This window comes from Leptodactylus fuscus, chromosome 7 (genome assembly GCF_031893055.1).
Source record: "Leptodactylus fuscus isolate aLepFus1 chromosome 7, aLepFus1.hap2, whole genome shotgun sequence".
Classification (NCBI taxonomy): domain Eukaryota; kingdom Metazoa; phylum Chordata; class Amphibia; order Anura; family Leptodactylidae; genus Leptodactylus; species Leptodactylus fuscus.
In genome coordinates, this window is record NC_134271.1 from 44859288 (window position 1) to 44874405 (window position 15118).

General features: G+C 43.8%; 1 protein-coding gene across 3 annotated transcripts in view; it reads right to left on the reverse strand.

Annotated features, from left to right (window-relative positions):
- The window catches only part of CYLD (CYLD lysine 63 deubiquitinase), a 48616-nt gene extending 45160 nt beyond the window's left edge, over positions 1–3456 (reverse strand). For all 3 annotated transcript variants that reach the window (XM_075281864.1, XM_075281863.1, XM_075281862.1), the window contains exon 1: positions 3208–3456. The gene's annotated coding sequence lies outside the window, so the exon portion shown is untranslated. The remainder of the gene's footprint in view (positions 1–3207) is intronic.
- Positions 3457–15118: the final 11662 nt, after the last annotated feature.

Here is a 15118-nt window from a genome sequence, read left to right on the forward strand (position 1 = left end):
AACCCCAAACTGGGGCCATGCTGAACGGCTGGATCCACCAATCTCATGTGCTATAATATTGAATTTAGAATGCAGCTTAAAGGGATTCTACCATTAAAACCCTTTTTTTTTGTGGATAAGACGTCGGAATAGCCTTTAGAAAGGCTATTCGTCTCTTACCTTTAGATGTGGTCTCCGCTGCGCCGTTCCTTAGAAATACCAGTTTTTACCAGTATGCAAATGAGTTCTCTCGCAGCAATGGGGGCGGTCCCCAACACTCAAAAAGTGATGGGGGCATCCCCACCGCTGCCAGAGAAGTGTCTCCAAGCGCCGCCTCCTTCTTCGCCCGCAGCGTCAACTTCAATGTCTTCTTCTGGCACAGGCTCGTAACTTCTAGGCTTCGGGCAGAGCAGACTGCGCAGGCGCACAGGTCACGGGAAAATGGCCGCTTGCACAGTATTGTTAGCGGACATTTTTCTGTGGCCTGTGCGGTCTGCTCTGCTAGAAGTTACGACCTGTGCTGGAAGAAGACATTGAAGATGACGCGGCGGACGAAGAAGGAGGCGGTGCTTGGAGACACTTCTCTGGCAGTGGTGGGGACGCCCCAATCGCTGTTTGAGCGCTGGAGACCGCCCCCATCGATGCAAGAGAACTCATTTGCATAACGGTAAAAACCGGTATTTCTAAGAAACGGCGCAGCAGAGACCACGTCTAAAGGTAAGAGACGAATAGCCTTTCTAAAGGCTATTCCGACATCTTATCCACAAAAAAAAGGTTTTTAATGGTAGAATCCCTTTACAAAAGCCCAGCAAAACATAGACCTTTGTATATTAAAAATCCTCAACAGAGAAAAATGCATAGAGTACGGCTACATTCACACTATCGTTATTAATGCCTACTGATGTCATTCATGATAGTAATTATATTATATTTTATCATATATATTATACCATTAATAGTAGCAGAATAACAGACTCACATGGGAACCTCCATCTTTGTCCATCCCCATTAGCTCTAATGTAAACAATATGATGGAGGCGGTCTTCCATCATGTTTGTATTACCAATGTAGCAGAACTGCATACAGAACTTTTTCTTCCAATAGAAAAGTAAAAAATGCAAGAAAAGAAAGATTCCATCATGTGTTTTTACACTGGTTTGAAAGCAGAGACTACATCTGTATCTGTTATTTAATGTGCATTACTCTCATCCCGTGACAGATGAGAGCACTAGATACTAAATAACGGTAGTGTTAACCTACCCTAAACAATGAGGAGGCAACAATACTTACCCAAATGCTGCAGCCCCTTCAAACAGCTTGTGGAGGTGTAAAGTGTCAGACAACAACTAATGTAACACAAATGACCTATCTGGACCAAAGGACCAGTCAGCAATCCTTAAAGGGGTTTTCTGGGCAAAACATTCTTTGGTTAATAAGTGCACCCAAATATCTTTAGCAGCGCTTTGAGTGATTTCTGGGTGTCTCTGTGAGCTCCTGGCTCTTCTGTGTTTGTTTATCTGGTGTAGCTTCCTGTTGTCTTAGCTCATGCAATGCCTCATGGTAGTTATAGGCTAACTCGCACTACCTTCCTCTCACTCTCTCCACCTCCATCTCACCCCTTCCCTGTCTCCCTAACTATCCCACCCACTTATAGCCCTTCCCAACTAAATAACTTAGCCCCTTCCCCCAGACAATCCTCAGTCCTCTTCTTGGACTCTACCTGTGCAGGCTGGAGGAGCCTCCCATTCCTGCGCAGTAGAGATGAAGTAATGGCTACAGTGCTAGGCCGGGACTAGTGCGCACATTCCGGCAGAGTCAAAGAAGAGGAGGAGCTGTACCTGCACAAGGAAGACTGGTAAGGGCAGGATCACATCTGGACATGAAGGACTTTGTGTCCAGTTAAAAAAACGGTTTCCCCGTGTACAGGCAGAAAACGCACACGGGCAGTCACCTTTTCTAAAACCATTCAAGTGAATGAGTTTGAATACTGACCACCAGGTTTCCGTCTCCTGTCCAGTTTTGAGAGGAAGATGGAAACTGGCCTGATTACACAAACTGGATGACAAATGCAGGTGTGAACCCGCCCTAAGTGTGATGGAGTGGAAGGAATTTGTTAATATACCCATACCAGTTCTCTGGCATAAATGTGTGATATTGTGGCGCTTTCTTGTGCCACACATTCCTGTTCTACTCCTCGCTGACTCACTCTGTCCACACAGCTCTGCGACTTTCTGAACTTTCCAGAGATTGTATTTCACTTTCACACATTGTTCAGTGTTTACATTGTAGACATTTTTTGGGAGAGATTTGTGATTTGCTCACAGAGGATTGTCTACACTGGATAAAACGGTAACAACCTGTCAGATATATAACAGGACGAGGTCTGCTCTGGTCTGCAGCTTGTGGGATTTTCTGGTTTACAACCGCAAGCTGAACACATGTACAGACCTAGTCCTGGTACACATCTGGCAGGGCGTTACAGTCCTATCCAGTGTAGACGACCCTCAGTACAATACACACGAGTAACACAAACCTCTCTATAATTCTAAACCTTATCCACAATGTGTCAGTGTAAGGAAACAGGAACCTGCAGATGCCTGGACCAGACACAACTGTAGCAAACCTTCAGCTGTGAAGTATTAGATCTTTTTGGGTCAGAATTTGTCAAACACATCCTGACCACAGTAAAGAACTGGAAACTGTAATGTAATAGAAACCTGGATAACGTTTCATGGCACAATTATTGAAACCCTGAGATCGAGGCCACCATAGATCTGTATGTAGGGTGTGTATGGCCGGCCAGGGCTAGAGGTTACAGCCATTTGTCACACGCTGCCAGATCTGTCTCCTTCTTGGGCTGCTTTGATCAGTGATTCAGAGTGGAGACTACACAGAGATCAGGAGTAATAGTAAGATTTGTACCTCTTCTGTGTTTTTAGCCCACTCCTAGTTTTTCACTGATCAAACACTGACCGTGTGAATGCAGCCTTAGTGACAGCTCTCCCCTAGCCCCCGCCAGCAGCACTGACAGCTGTGTCTATGCTGATGTCCTTCTGCACACCTTGGGGGTGTGTTTTGATGGTCGCCCATCATATGTCACCTGGCTACATACACAGGTGACAGGTCTGAGGATCTGACAACAAATAGCACATTCACGTCACGTGACAACACCAGGACCAGAGCACACAACACTCCACAGCACTGACAGTAGGAGCCCCCTGCACTCACCCCGTGCCTGGCACCTCTGCTCCTCAGTAATGGCTGGGGGCTGCAGCTTCTTCCTGCATTACATGAGGCAGCACATCAGGGCGAGGAGCCTGGCAGGACACAAGCCCAGTACCCGGCTGGCATCAGATCTCCGGAGGATCCCACACTGAGGCGGCTGCGATCGCCGGGATCGGCTGATTACACTACAGCTGGCCAAAGCGGATCGCTGGGGCTCGATCGTAGATGCCAGAGCCTAGGAAGCTGAAGGACCTGCCATGACGTCATGATCATATGATTGGTCACCTGACTACATGGGCGGCTTTACGGCCGGAGGAGTGTTGTAATGCTTGTTTACGTGAGCTACGACCATATAAGCAGAGGAGGCTGGGCTGTGTACAGATAGAAAGTGCAGTACACTGCAGGGTGTGCACAGAAAAAGCTTATGTACTACACATGTAGCAGAGCCGAGTGTGTACAGATAGAAAGTGCAGTACACTGCAGGGTGTGCACAGAAAAAGCCCTATGTAATATACATGTAGCAGAGCTGACTGTGTACAGAGTATGTAGAAAAAGCCCTATGTACTACACATGTAGCAGAGCCGAGTGTGTACAGAGTGTATAGAAAAAGCCCTATGTACTACACATGTAGCAGAGCCGAGTGTGTACAGAGTATATAGAAAAAGCCCTATGTAATATACATGTAGCAGAGCTGAGTGTGTACAGAGTGTATAGAAAAAGCCCTATGTACTGCACATGTAGCAGTGCCGAGTATGTACAGAGTATATAGAAAAACCCCTATGTACTATACATGTAGCAGAGCCGAGTGTGTACAGAGTGTATATAGAAAAAGCCCTATGTACTGCACATGTAGCAGAGCCGAGAGTGTACAGAGTATATAGAAAAAGCCCTATGTAATGCACATGTAGCAGAGCCGAGTGTGTACAGAGTATATAGAAAAAGCCCTATGTACTGCACATGTAGCAGAGCCGAGAGTGTACAGAGTATATAGAAAAAGCCCTATGTAATGCACATGTAGCAGAGCCGAGTGTGTACAGAGTATATAGAAAAAGCCCTATGTACTGCACATGTAGCAGAGCCGAGTGTGTACAGAGTGTATAGAAAAAGCCCTATGTACTACACATGTAGCAGAGCCGAGTGTGTACAGAGTATATAGAAAAAGGCCTATGTACTACACATGTAGCAGAGCCGAGTGTGTACAGAGTGTATAGAAAAAGCTCTATGTACTACACATGTAGCAGAGCCGAGTGTGTACAGAGTGTATAGAAAAAGCTCTATGTACTGCACATGTAGCAGAGCCGAGTGTGTACAGAGTATAAAGAAAAAGCTCTATGTACTGCACATGTAGCAGAGCCGAGTGTGTACAGAGTGTATAGAAAAAGCCCTATGTACTACACATGTAGCAGAGCCGAGTGTGTACAGAGTGTATAGAAAAAGCCCTATGTACTACACATGTAGCAGAGCCGAGTGTGTACAGAGTATATAGAAAAAGGCCTATGTACTACACATGTAGCAGAGCCGAGTGTGTACAGAATGTATAGAAAAAGCTGTATGTACTGCACATGTAGCAGAGCCAAGTGTGTACAGAGTATAAAGAAAAAGCTCTATGTACTGCACATGTAGCAGAGCCGAGTGTGTACAGAGTGTATAGAAAAAGCCCTATGTACTACACATGTAGCAGAGCCGAGTGTGTACAGAGTGTATATAGAAAAAGCCCTATGTACTGCACATGTAGCAGAGCCGAGAGTGTACAGAGTATATAGAAAAAGCCCTATGTAATGCACATGTAGCAGAGCCGAGTGTGTACAGAGTATATAGAAAAAGCCCTATGTACTGCACATGTAGCAGAGCTGAGAGTGTACAGAGTATATAGAAAAAGCTCTATGTACTGCACATGTAGCAGAGCCGAGTGTGTACAGAGTATAAAGAAAAAGCTCTATGTACTGCACATGTAGCAGAGCCGAGTGTGTATAGAAAAAGCTCTATGTACTACACATGTAGCAGAGCCGAGTGTGTACAGAGTGTATAGAAAAAGCTCTATGTACTGCACATGTAGCAGAGCCGAGTGTGTACAGAGTGTATAGAAAAAGCTCTATGTACTACACATGTAGCAGAGCCGAGTGTGTACAGAGTGTATAGAAAAAGCTCTATGTACTACACATGTAGCAGAGCCGAGTGTGTACAGAGTGTATAGAAAAAGCTCTATGTACTGCACATGTAGCAGAGCCGAGTGTGTACAGAGTATATAGAAAAAGCCCTATGTAATATACATGTAGCAGAGCCGAGTGTGTACAGAGTATATAGAAAAGCCCTGTGTACTACACATATAGCAGAGCCGAGTGTGTACAGAGTATATAGAAAAGCCCTATGTACTGCACATGTAGCAGAGCCGAGTGTGTACAGAGTATATAGAAAAAGCCCTATGTAATATACATGTAGCAGAGCCGAGTGTGTACAGAGTATATAGAAAAGCCCTGTGTACTACACATATAGCAGAGCCGAGTGTGTACAGAGTATATAGAAAAGCTCTATGTACTACACATGTAGCAGAGCCGAGTGTGTGCAGAGTGTATAGAAAAAGCCCTATGTACTACACATGTAGCAGAGCCGAGAGTGTGCAGAGTATATAGAAAAAGCCCTATGTACTACACATGTAGCAGAGCCGAGAGTGTACAGAGTATATAGAAAAAGCTCTATGTACTATACATGTAGCAGAGCCGAGTGTGTACAATGTATAGAAAAAGCTCTATGTAATATACATGTAGTAGAGCTGAGTGTGTACAGAGTGTATAGAAAAAGCCCTATGTACTGCACATGTACAGAGCCGAGTGTGTATAGTGCATATAGAAAGCCCCCCATATACTATACATGTAGCAGAGCCTTGTGTACACAGAGTATATAGAAAAAGCTCTATGTAATATACATGTGGCAGTGCCGAGTGTGTACAGAGTATATAGAAAAAGCCCTATGTACTATGCATGTAGCAGTGCCGAGTGTCTGTGTGCAGAGTATATAGAAAAAGCCCTATGTACTGCACATGTAGTAGAGCCGAGTGTGCACAAAGTATATAGAAAAAGTTCTATGTAATATACATGTAGCAGAGCTGAGTGTGCGTGTACATAGCAGATACACTGTCTACCAATAAGTATTTGGACACCTGTGGTAGAATAGTTAATCTCCAATAGTTGGTAGACCCCAGCAGATGCTTCCTTACGGATGGTATTGAGCGACACAATACTCCTGGATGCCTGTTGAGACTCCTGGTGTATGTGAGACATTGGTTGGGTGCTGTTTTTCTGGCCAGCACTCGTCGGTCTCTGTTTCCCAGTTTCGGGGGTCTGCTGACTCAGGGCACATTCCGACAATCACCATTCACCTGCCCTTTCTTCAGGCGGATTCCGCAGCTGAGTCAGCCTCGGCGTCCGCTTTGCGGCAGCATCCTCAGGACTAGGCCCATTCATTTGAGCCTACTCCGGAGGGGGAAGCCGCGACTGTCAGAAGCCGCGACAGTCGTGGCAGGCGCATTTTGGTCCAATTGTGATGCGGCTTCACGCATCAGAATCAGGACCAAAATACGCGGTCCCGTGCCCCATGTGAACGGGGCCTTAGGGTCCATTCACACTGAATTTTTTTTGGCGAGGAAAAAATCTGCTTCAGGAATAATTAGGAAATGTTTTTTTCTCCAGCAGTGTATGCACCTTGAAAAACCGCTAGCAGTTTTTCCACATGGTTTTTGCCAATTCCACGTGGATCTTCCACCTCCCATTGGCTGTGTTGATTTTTGCAGGCAGAATCCGCCTGAAGGAAGCTTTTTTTTCCGCTAACAGAAAAAATCCGCTAGCGGAAAGAAAAACTAGCAGAACCCATAGAACTCTATGGGGAGGCTTTTTTCCATGTGGATTCTGACACGGATTTAGCACCAAAATCCTTGCCAAAAAACTCTGTTTGAATGGACCCTTATGGGCCCGTTCACACGACTGAATTTGGCAGGTCGAGAGTCCACCTCAAAATTCTCCTCCATTTCTGCTGTATGAACATGCCATAAGGTTAAGGTCCCACAGGAACTGATACAGAAAGTATATTGGAAAATTGGACAACTTTTTATTATACAAACCATAACATTTGTCTCTCATTATTGGTCTGAAAGTGGCCGACCCCTTTAAAGTCTCAATGGGAGCTGAGCTGAAGTGACAACGCCGACCCACCATATAGGACACAGAGCTGACCGCTTCTAACTCCAAGCTGTGAATAGTCAGGTGTTGGACCCACTGACCCATCCAGAGGATGGCTGTCCACCCCTTTCCCCCAAAATCAGATATTTATTGGCAATTATAAAAATGGGTCATAAATTAAAAAAAATCCCATTTAAGATTCAGATGTATTTTACCTAATACTGATGACTTGATAAATGAAACGTGAGCCCATACAAGGAGGTCAGCCCCCTCGTGTTATCTGGCAATGTATGTTGTCACCTCTGGAACAATAGAAAGTATCTCTTTTCTGACTAAAAAAAGCTAGTTATTATCAGAGCTATAATTACAATCTCACGGTCAGCACGTGCACTTGATGCACCACCCACTCACGTATCAGGCGGCACGATTAAAATAGCGTACAGCATTTCTTTAACCCCTTCATGGATGGCGTGTTCAGGAAAGGTGCGCGCTGCCAATACAGCCTTTAATAACATCATACTGAACAACATAAACAGTTAAAGTTCTTTAGGCCTGTGTCATATGGGCAGGTTATGTGCCTACAACGCTTTGCATATATGGCTTCTAATTGTAGGCACTATATGAAATTATAGTAAGATCTCCCTGAGGACGCTTCCCACTTTGTAAAGTTGGCAGAATAGATATGGTTGGTTGTAAAGTATTGTCCGTATGTGTAGAGGTACTACATCATAAAAGTGGGCACAGAATGGGTTTTACATCATATTGTAGTATGGCCTTAGTATAGGCACAGATATACCACCTATGAATTGTAGGGATCTGCATATTGATATATATTTGTATCCTTGTGATGCATTCCGGGTTATAGATGCAAGTCCAATGAGTCCTCTACTGCATCTCAACTACTACTTCTACTAGTTCTTTGGTACAATAGGTTGTTGAAGTAGGAGACAACAATTTACAATAATACTTAGTAAAAAAAAAAAAGAGATATAATGGAGAAGTATCGCAAGAGCTAACATAGCTAGGAATGAACTTGGGCAGCAAAACACTGCAAGGATGGCTCCCTTAAATCAACTTTCCCCCATTTTAGTTACTTTATTGAGCCGCTAATAGTAGGATGGGTGAAAGAGACATCGGGATGTAAAAAAACATAATTTTTAGTGTAATGACAATATGGACGGTATAGTCAATAACCGTGAAGGCCTAAGTCCATTCACTGCATTATGGCAATGTGTTATTGATTTTGTAACATAGAAGCAGATCAATGCCCAGACTTATTTAAAATGTCAGCTACAAAAGACATGAATGGAAATATTCCTGAAAGGGTCTATGGGACAAGGTCTCACAATTCTCACAAGAAAACTGAAATCCAGCCGTGTTTTGTATATCTTAGGTATAAGCTCCATATTCTTATATACACTGTAGAACAGGTCAAACATGTCAGCCTAGACTGGGAAGATAATGATTCACTGAGCAATATTACCGGAAATATTAAACAGAAATCCCCCTCATTATAGATTGCCTGGGATAGTCTGGTTGTATACCAGCTGTATACTACTGAGGACCTGTGCTAAAGATGAGTCATCTATATTAGATTGGCTGCTGACTCCTAGCATCCTGCCACACACTGTGATTCAACTGATTTTGTGGGGCCTACCCTGGGGACACCATAAACACTTGCCATACTTTCAATTTATTTGTTTTTATTAGTTTCATGTTTAGACGCTGGTGGTCCCTAGGTCTTTGGCATAGCTCCCAATCGTCCCGCATTCCGCGGGACAGTCCCAATTTTAGACTGCTGTCCTGCCTGGCTTACCGCGTCTCCCGCTCTGCCCCTGAAGTGTTTTGCTTATTAACAAACTTTCCCTCAATCACCACCCGCTCTTATAAAAACGAAAAGGTTGTAACTGGGATAAGAGCGGGGGATGATTGGGGGAAAGTTTGATTCCTGTATTCAGAAGGAGCTGTGTGACATCAGACGGTCACGTAACTAGGTAGGCGTGTCTTTGTATCCTGTGCAGTCTAGGAAGAGATGGGGAGATGTGTAGTCTAAGGTACTGGGGGGGGGGGCGGGAAGATGTGAGATGCAGGGTGGACTGTGTGAGGGGGAGATGTGGGGTTCATGGTGTACTGTGGGGTGCAGGGTGTACTGTTGGAGGGATGTGGGGTGCAAAGTTGTCTGTGGGTCAGGTGAGAGATGTGAGGTGCATGGATTTACCTTGGGGGGAGATGTGGGGTGCAGTGTGTACTGTGTAGGGGTAGATGTGGGGTTCAGGGTGTACTGTAGGGTGCAGGATGTACTGTGGGGGGATGTGGGGTGTAAGATTGACTGTGTTTGGGGGAGAGATGTGGGATGCAGGGTGTACTTTGAGGGATGTGAGGTGCAAGGTTGACTGTGGGTGGATGTGAAATGTGGGGTGCATGGGTGTACGGTGGGGGGAGAGATGTGGGGTGCGGTGTGTACTCTGTGTGTGGGGGGGAGATGTGGGGTCCTTGGGTGTACTGTGAAGGGAGAGATGTGGGGTGCAGGGCATACCCAATGAGAAATGGATAGGAATGGGTGGTCAATTTAGAAGTAGGTAGAGCTAAATTTGTCATGGCCCGCCCACCTTTTGTCCCTCTTTCTGATCTTTAAAAGTTGGGAGGTATGTCTTTGGGCATCTTACCAGATAAGGTCCGTTCTGATAATGCTGCTCAAGGTGATTTCTAGATTTGCAACAATTTGTTTCCAGGAGTTTGCGTGGTTGGGCAATGAGTGGTCTGGAGCCCACAAGCTGAATATTGATAGACCTAGTCTACGAATGTGTGTTATGAGGCAAACCTTCTATTAACTTTCAGAAGAAAAAGCTGAACAGCTGTATACAAAGGCATGCAAAATCACACTTCCCTACATAACTACAACTCACATACAGTGCTGTGCAAGAGATTTAGGTGGGTATGGAAAAAAATACCACGAAGTAAGAATGCTTTCAAAGATAGAAACAGAAAATCAGTTTATTTTTTCACCTTTCTGCAGGTGGCATTTTTGATTTTGCTTCCCCACCTTTCCAAACCACATGACATTTTTATTTTTCCGTTCACAGATTCATATGAGGGCTTAATGTTTGCGGGATATATTGTTCTTCATAATGGTACCATTTGTTATTTTTTACAACGTGCTGGGAAGCTGGAAAAAAAAATCAGAATGGAGTTGAATTGGAAAAAAGTGCATTTGTTTGACTTTCTTAGGGGCTTCATTAATACAGTGTTCACTGTGCAGCTCAAAGGACACGTCACTTATATTCTATTTTTCGGTTTGATTCTGGGGATACCAATTTTATATAGCTTCATTTACATTTTAACCCCTTAACAGAAAGGAAAAAAAAATATTCTTAAAGTTGCTATAATCTGACACCTATAACTTTTATCTTTCCGTATATGTGAATACATGGGGAATCTCTTTCTACAGGGCCAGGTGTACTTTTTAGTTATACCATTTTGAGGATTGCCCTATTGCTTTAATGCCTTTATACTCAAATTTTTATCAGAGGCGATAAGGTGCACTTTTGGATATGATTACATAAACGTCAGAAATTCTGTCACAAAAAAATCAACCAGTTATTTTGCCTGCAGAGCTTCTCTGCCCTGCAACAGGCAGACATTGATCAGTTTTATACAACACACTTCATGTGCAACCACGTTATAAGGCTAACCCATTGTTCCTTATGTCCACTGCTCAAAAAAATAAAGGGAACCCTCAAATAACACCTCCTAGATCTGAATGAATGAAATATTCTCATTGAATACCTTGTTCTGTACAAAGTTGAATGTAATGACAACAACAAAATCACACAAAACTCATCAATGGAAATCAAATTTATTAACCAATGGAGGCCTGGATTTTGATTCACCCCCAAAATTAAAGTGGAAAAACACACAACAGGCTGATCCAACTTTGATGTAATGTCCTTAAAACATGTCAAAATGAGACTCAGTAGTGTGTGTGGCCTCCACGTGCCTGTATGACATCCCTGCAATGCCTGGGCCTGATCCTGATGAGGTTGCGGATGGTCTCCTGAGGGATCTCCTTTCAGACCTGGACTAAAGCATCTGCCAACTCCTGGACAGTCTGTGGTGCAATGTGACGTTGGTGGATGGAGCGAGACATGAGGTCCCAGATGTGCTCAACCGTATTCAGGTCTGGGGAACGGACTGGCCAGTCCATAGCTTCAATGCCTTCATCTTGCAGGAACTGCTGACACACTCCAGCCACATGAGGTCTGGCATTGTCCTGCATTAGAAGGAACCCAGGGCCAACCACTCCAGCATATGGTCTCACAAGGGGTCTGAGGATCTCATCTCGGTACCTAATGGCAGTCAGGCTACCTCTGGTGAGCACATGGAGGACTGTGCGGCCCTCTAAAGGAATGCCACCCCACACCATTACTGACCCACTGCCAAACCGGTCATGCCGAAGGATGTCGCAGGCAGCAGATCGCTCTTCACGGCATCTCCAGACTCTGTCACATCTGGAGACGCCGTGGAGAGCGATCTGCTGCCTGCAACATCCTTTAGCATGACCGGTTTGGCAGTGGGTCAGTAATGATGTGGGGTGGCATTTCTTGATACTGATTTGGTGGAATTTGTAGTTGTTCATTCGGATGTAATCCTAAATGCACAACTTTGTTGGATCATAGGCGAAAAAATGGTGTTTTTTCTTCCCACTATGGTGTTCAACATACAGGAAAAATACTTTTAGAAGTTTGTGGACCGGACATTTTCAGACACAGAAATACCTAATGTGTATGTGTTTCACATTGATTTTTTGTATTATATGTATTCTAGGGAAAGGGGGGTCCCAGCTGTTATTGGAACAGGTCTGCTCCCGCAATCTTGCAATTGGGGAATCAGCCTTCAACATCAAAGGTACGAAGCTGGTGGGCACATCGCTGTGCAATGCCCGTGATCCGGGTGAACTTAGCTAGGTAGCTATGGCGAAAGCTCTGCAGCAGAACAGCCACTATCTTTAAAGACCTGGCATCCTCTGTAATAGCATGGCAGATGTCAAGAAGGAGTTAACAAAATGCAAAGTGAATGAGCAAAAGAGAAATGCAGAACAAATCAATATTTGGTGTGATCTCCCTTTGCCTTCGAAACAGCATCAATTCTTCTAGCTACACTTTGCCTCAAAATTTATTCTGCAGCAGGAGAATGACCTGAGACATGTAGCCAATGTCAAGCTCTATCTTCAGCATGAAGAAAAGGGAGTCCTGGAAGTGATGACAAGCTTTCCACAGAACCCTTATCTCAACATCATCAAGTCTGTCTGGGATTACATGGAGAGACAGAAGGATCTGAGTAAGCCTACATCCACACAAGATCCGTGGTTAATGCTCCAAGCCTCTTCTGAGTTCCTTCAAAAACTCTATGCTTCAACACTCTTATTTTTTTAACACATTCTTACATTGCAGCATTTTTTTCATACAGCCTAAAACTTCTACACAACACTATATCTTTTGAAAGTTGAGACAAAACTACTAACAAAATGTAATAAATATTAAATAAAAGAAGACTTCCATTGGATTGTATATTCCAGGACAATGTCCTTACTGAAATATTCATGTTTTAATAACCGGCCTAATCAAAGATTAATAACATTCAGGTCATGTCAAGAGTTACACTTTATATAACTATCATTTCAGCCAGCAGCTGAGATAAAGAACCCAAAGTATGATGGTTTATAACAATATAACACGATGCTAATTATTATTATTATTATTATTATTATTATTATTAATAGGAATAATAATAGCTGGAGACTTATAATACTTTTGACTAGGCCATGTATGTTTAAAGGGGTTGTACCACCACAGACATTTATCCCTTGCATGGCCAGTGCTCCATTCATCACTATGGGGCTGCTGGAGCTTGCAGCAGAGTCTTGAGAACCTCAGTAGCCCCATAGAAGGGAATGTACATTTAGCTTTGGAGCTTTTGTTCTGCACTCTCCGAATTTCTGGGGTCCCATCAATCAGACACCAATATGAATACCCCTTATTCTGTAACATCTGATATTGAATTCAACAAAGGGGATTTGTCATTGTCAGCCTGGTAGCCAAATCACTTTACCAAGAGTAGTCGCCAGTTGGCTGCAGGTGTGGTCTAGGAATGTCTGGAGCAGACATAAGAGCAAGAGCTATTAGGATCAAACACCGGCTTGGGGTAGGTGTGTATTCCTTATTCACAAGCAATGTTCCATGGACATTTCTAACCTTAAGTGTCTTGCAGTTCTTTAATGTCTGTTTGGGAATCCTGCTTTGTACAGTAGACTCTAAGAGCACTATGCCTCTTAGAGGGGTTGTCCATCTCAAGGATCCTATCTATACTAGTAGCTTATGCAAATTGAAGACTTTTCCTGAATATATTGCTTGAGAACTTCTGCTTTGTGTGCCTTCTATGTGACCTTATTCCTCCCATTGTTTACACAGCGTTGCTATATCCACAGACCTATAGGACAAGTGATGTCACTTACTCACAGCTCTTGCTGGCAGGACAGTCGTTCAGCTAATTGCAATTTGCTGATAAAGCCTGGTCTGTTATCTCTCGAAGTAAACACACAGATAACACTGAGCCTGTTCTGTGCAAGCATCTGCATATTATCTGACCTGTAGAATGCAGAAGTGTTCTGTGTCCCATTCAGCAAGAGGCAGGAGGGGGGAGACAAATACAGGAAGTGACAAGAGCAGACATTGCTGCTGAAGCACTGAAATGGGAAAAACCTTTTAAAGGAGTTGTCACATCTCAAGGATCCTATCTATACTACTAGCTTATGTGGATTTAACACTTTTCCTAAATCCATTGCTTCAGCAAAACTGCTTTGTTTGGCTGCTATCTGAGATTATTCACTTCATTGCCATAACATGGACCTGGGGATGATCTTATCTCTCTGCCCAGGACAAGTGACGTAGCTCCCTGCTCTCAGGAGGGGGAGGGGAGCTGAGTGCTCTCAGCAGCTTGTATTTCTGAGCCGTTTATCTCCCTTTTCCAGTTATCAGTCTGCTAATTGAATTTTGCTGATAAGGCTGAGACAGGGAGTCTGTTACCTCTGTATGTAAACACAGACCTAAAACGGAGTTGTTTGCAAGCTGACTCTTGGTCCCATAGCATGTAAATTTGGGATTCTCATCACCTATCAAATCCACCTCTGCTACATCAGCTTCATATTGTGCATCTTCCAGTGATACTGTGCTAATTTATTTACAACCATCCCTCATTGCTAACTGCAAACATGTACTGCTATGAAGAGAGCTAGCAGAGCTGGCTTTGTCTGTGAGATAGCAAGTGAAACCCCGCCCACCAATTTACCAAGAAAACCAGGAAGTGAACAGAGCATACAGTATGCAAGTGAGCAGGCGAGGTGGGAAAACCCCTTTAATTCTAAGAATTGGGGAAGTTTAACTGGCAGCATTTCTTACAGTAAACATTCATGACTTAAAATGTAACCACAAACAATAATTACAGTTGACCGATGACAGCTTTCTCAATACAACTTTAGCCGAAAGATCTTTCATCCATGGATTATCTTTATGTAAAGAATGTTCCCAGAAAAGATGCTGAGCTGTTAATCTACTATCTTAAATGTATGCAGAGGTGGATTTTGCCATTACACAATCCCCACAATTGCGTGGGGCCCAATAAAGGAGGCAGTATACTGTATGGAGGAACTTAAAGGGGCAAAATACTATTTGGGTGCCAGTAAATGA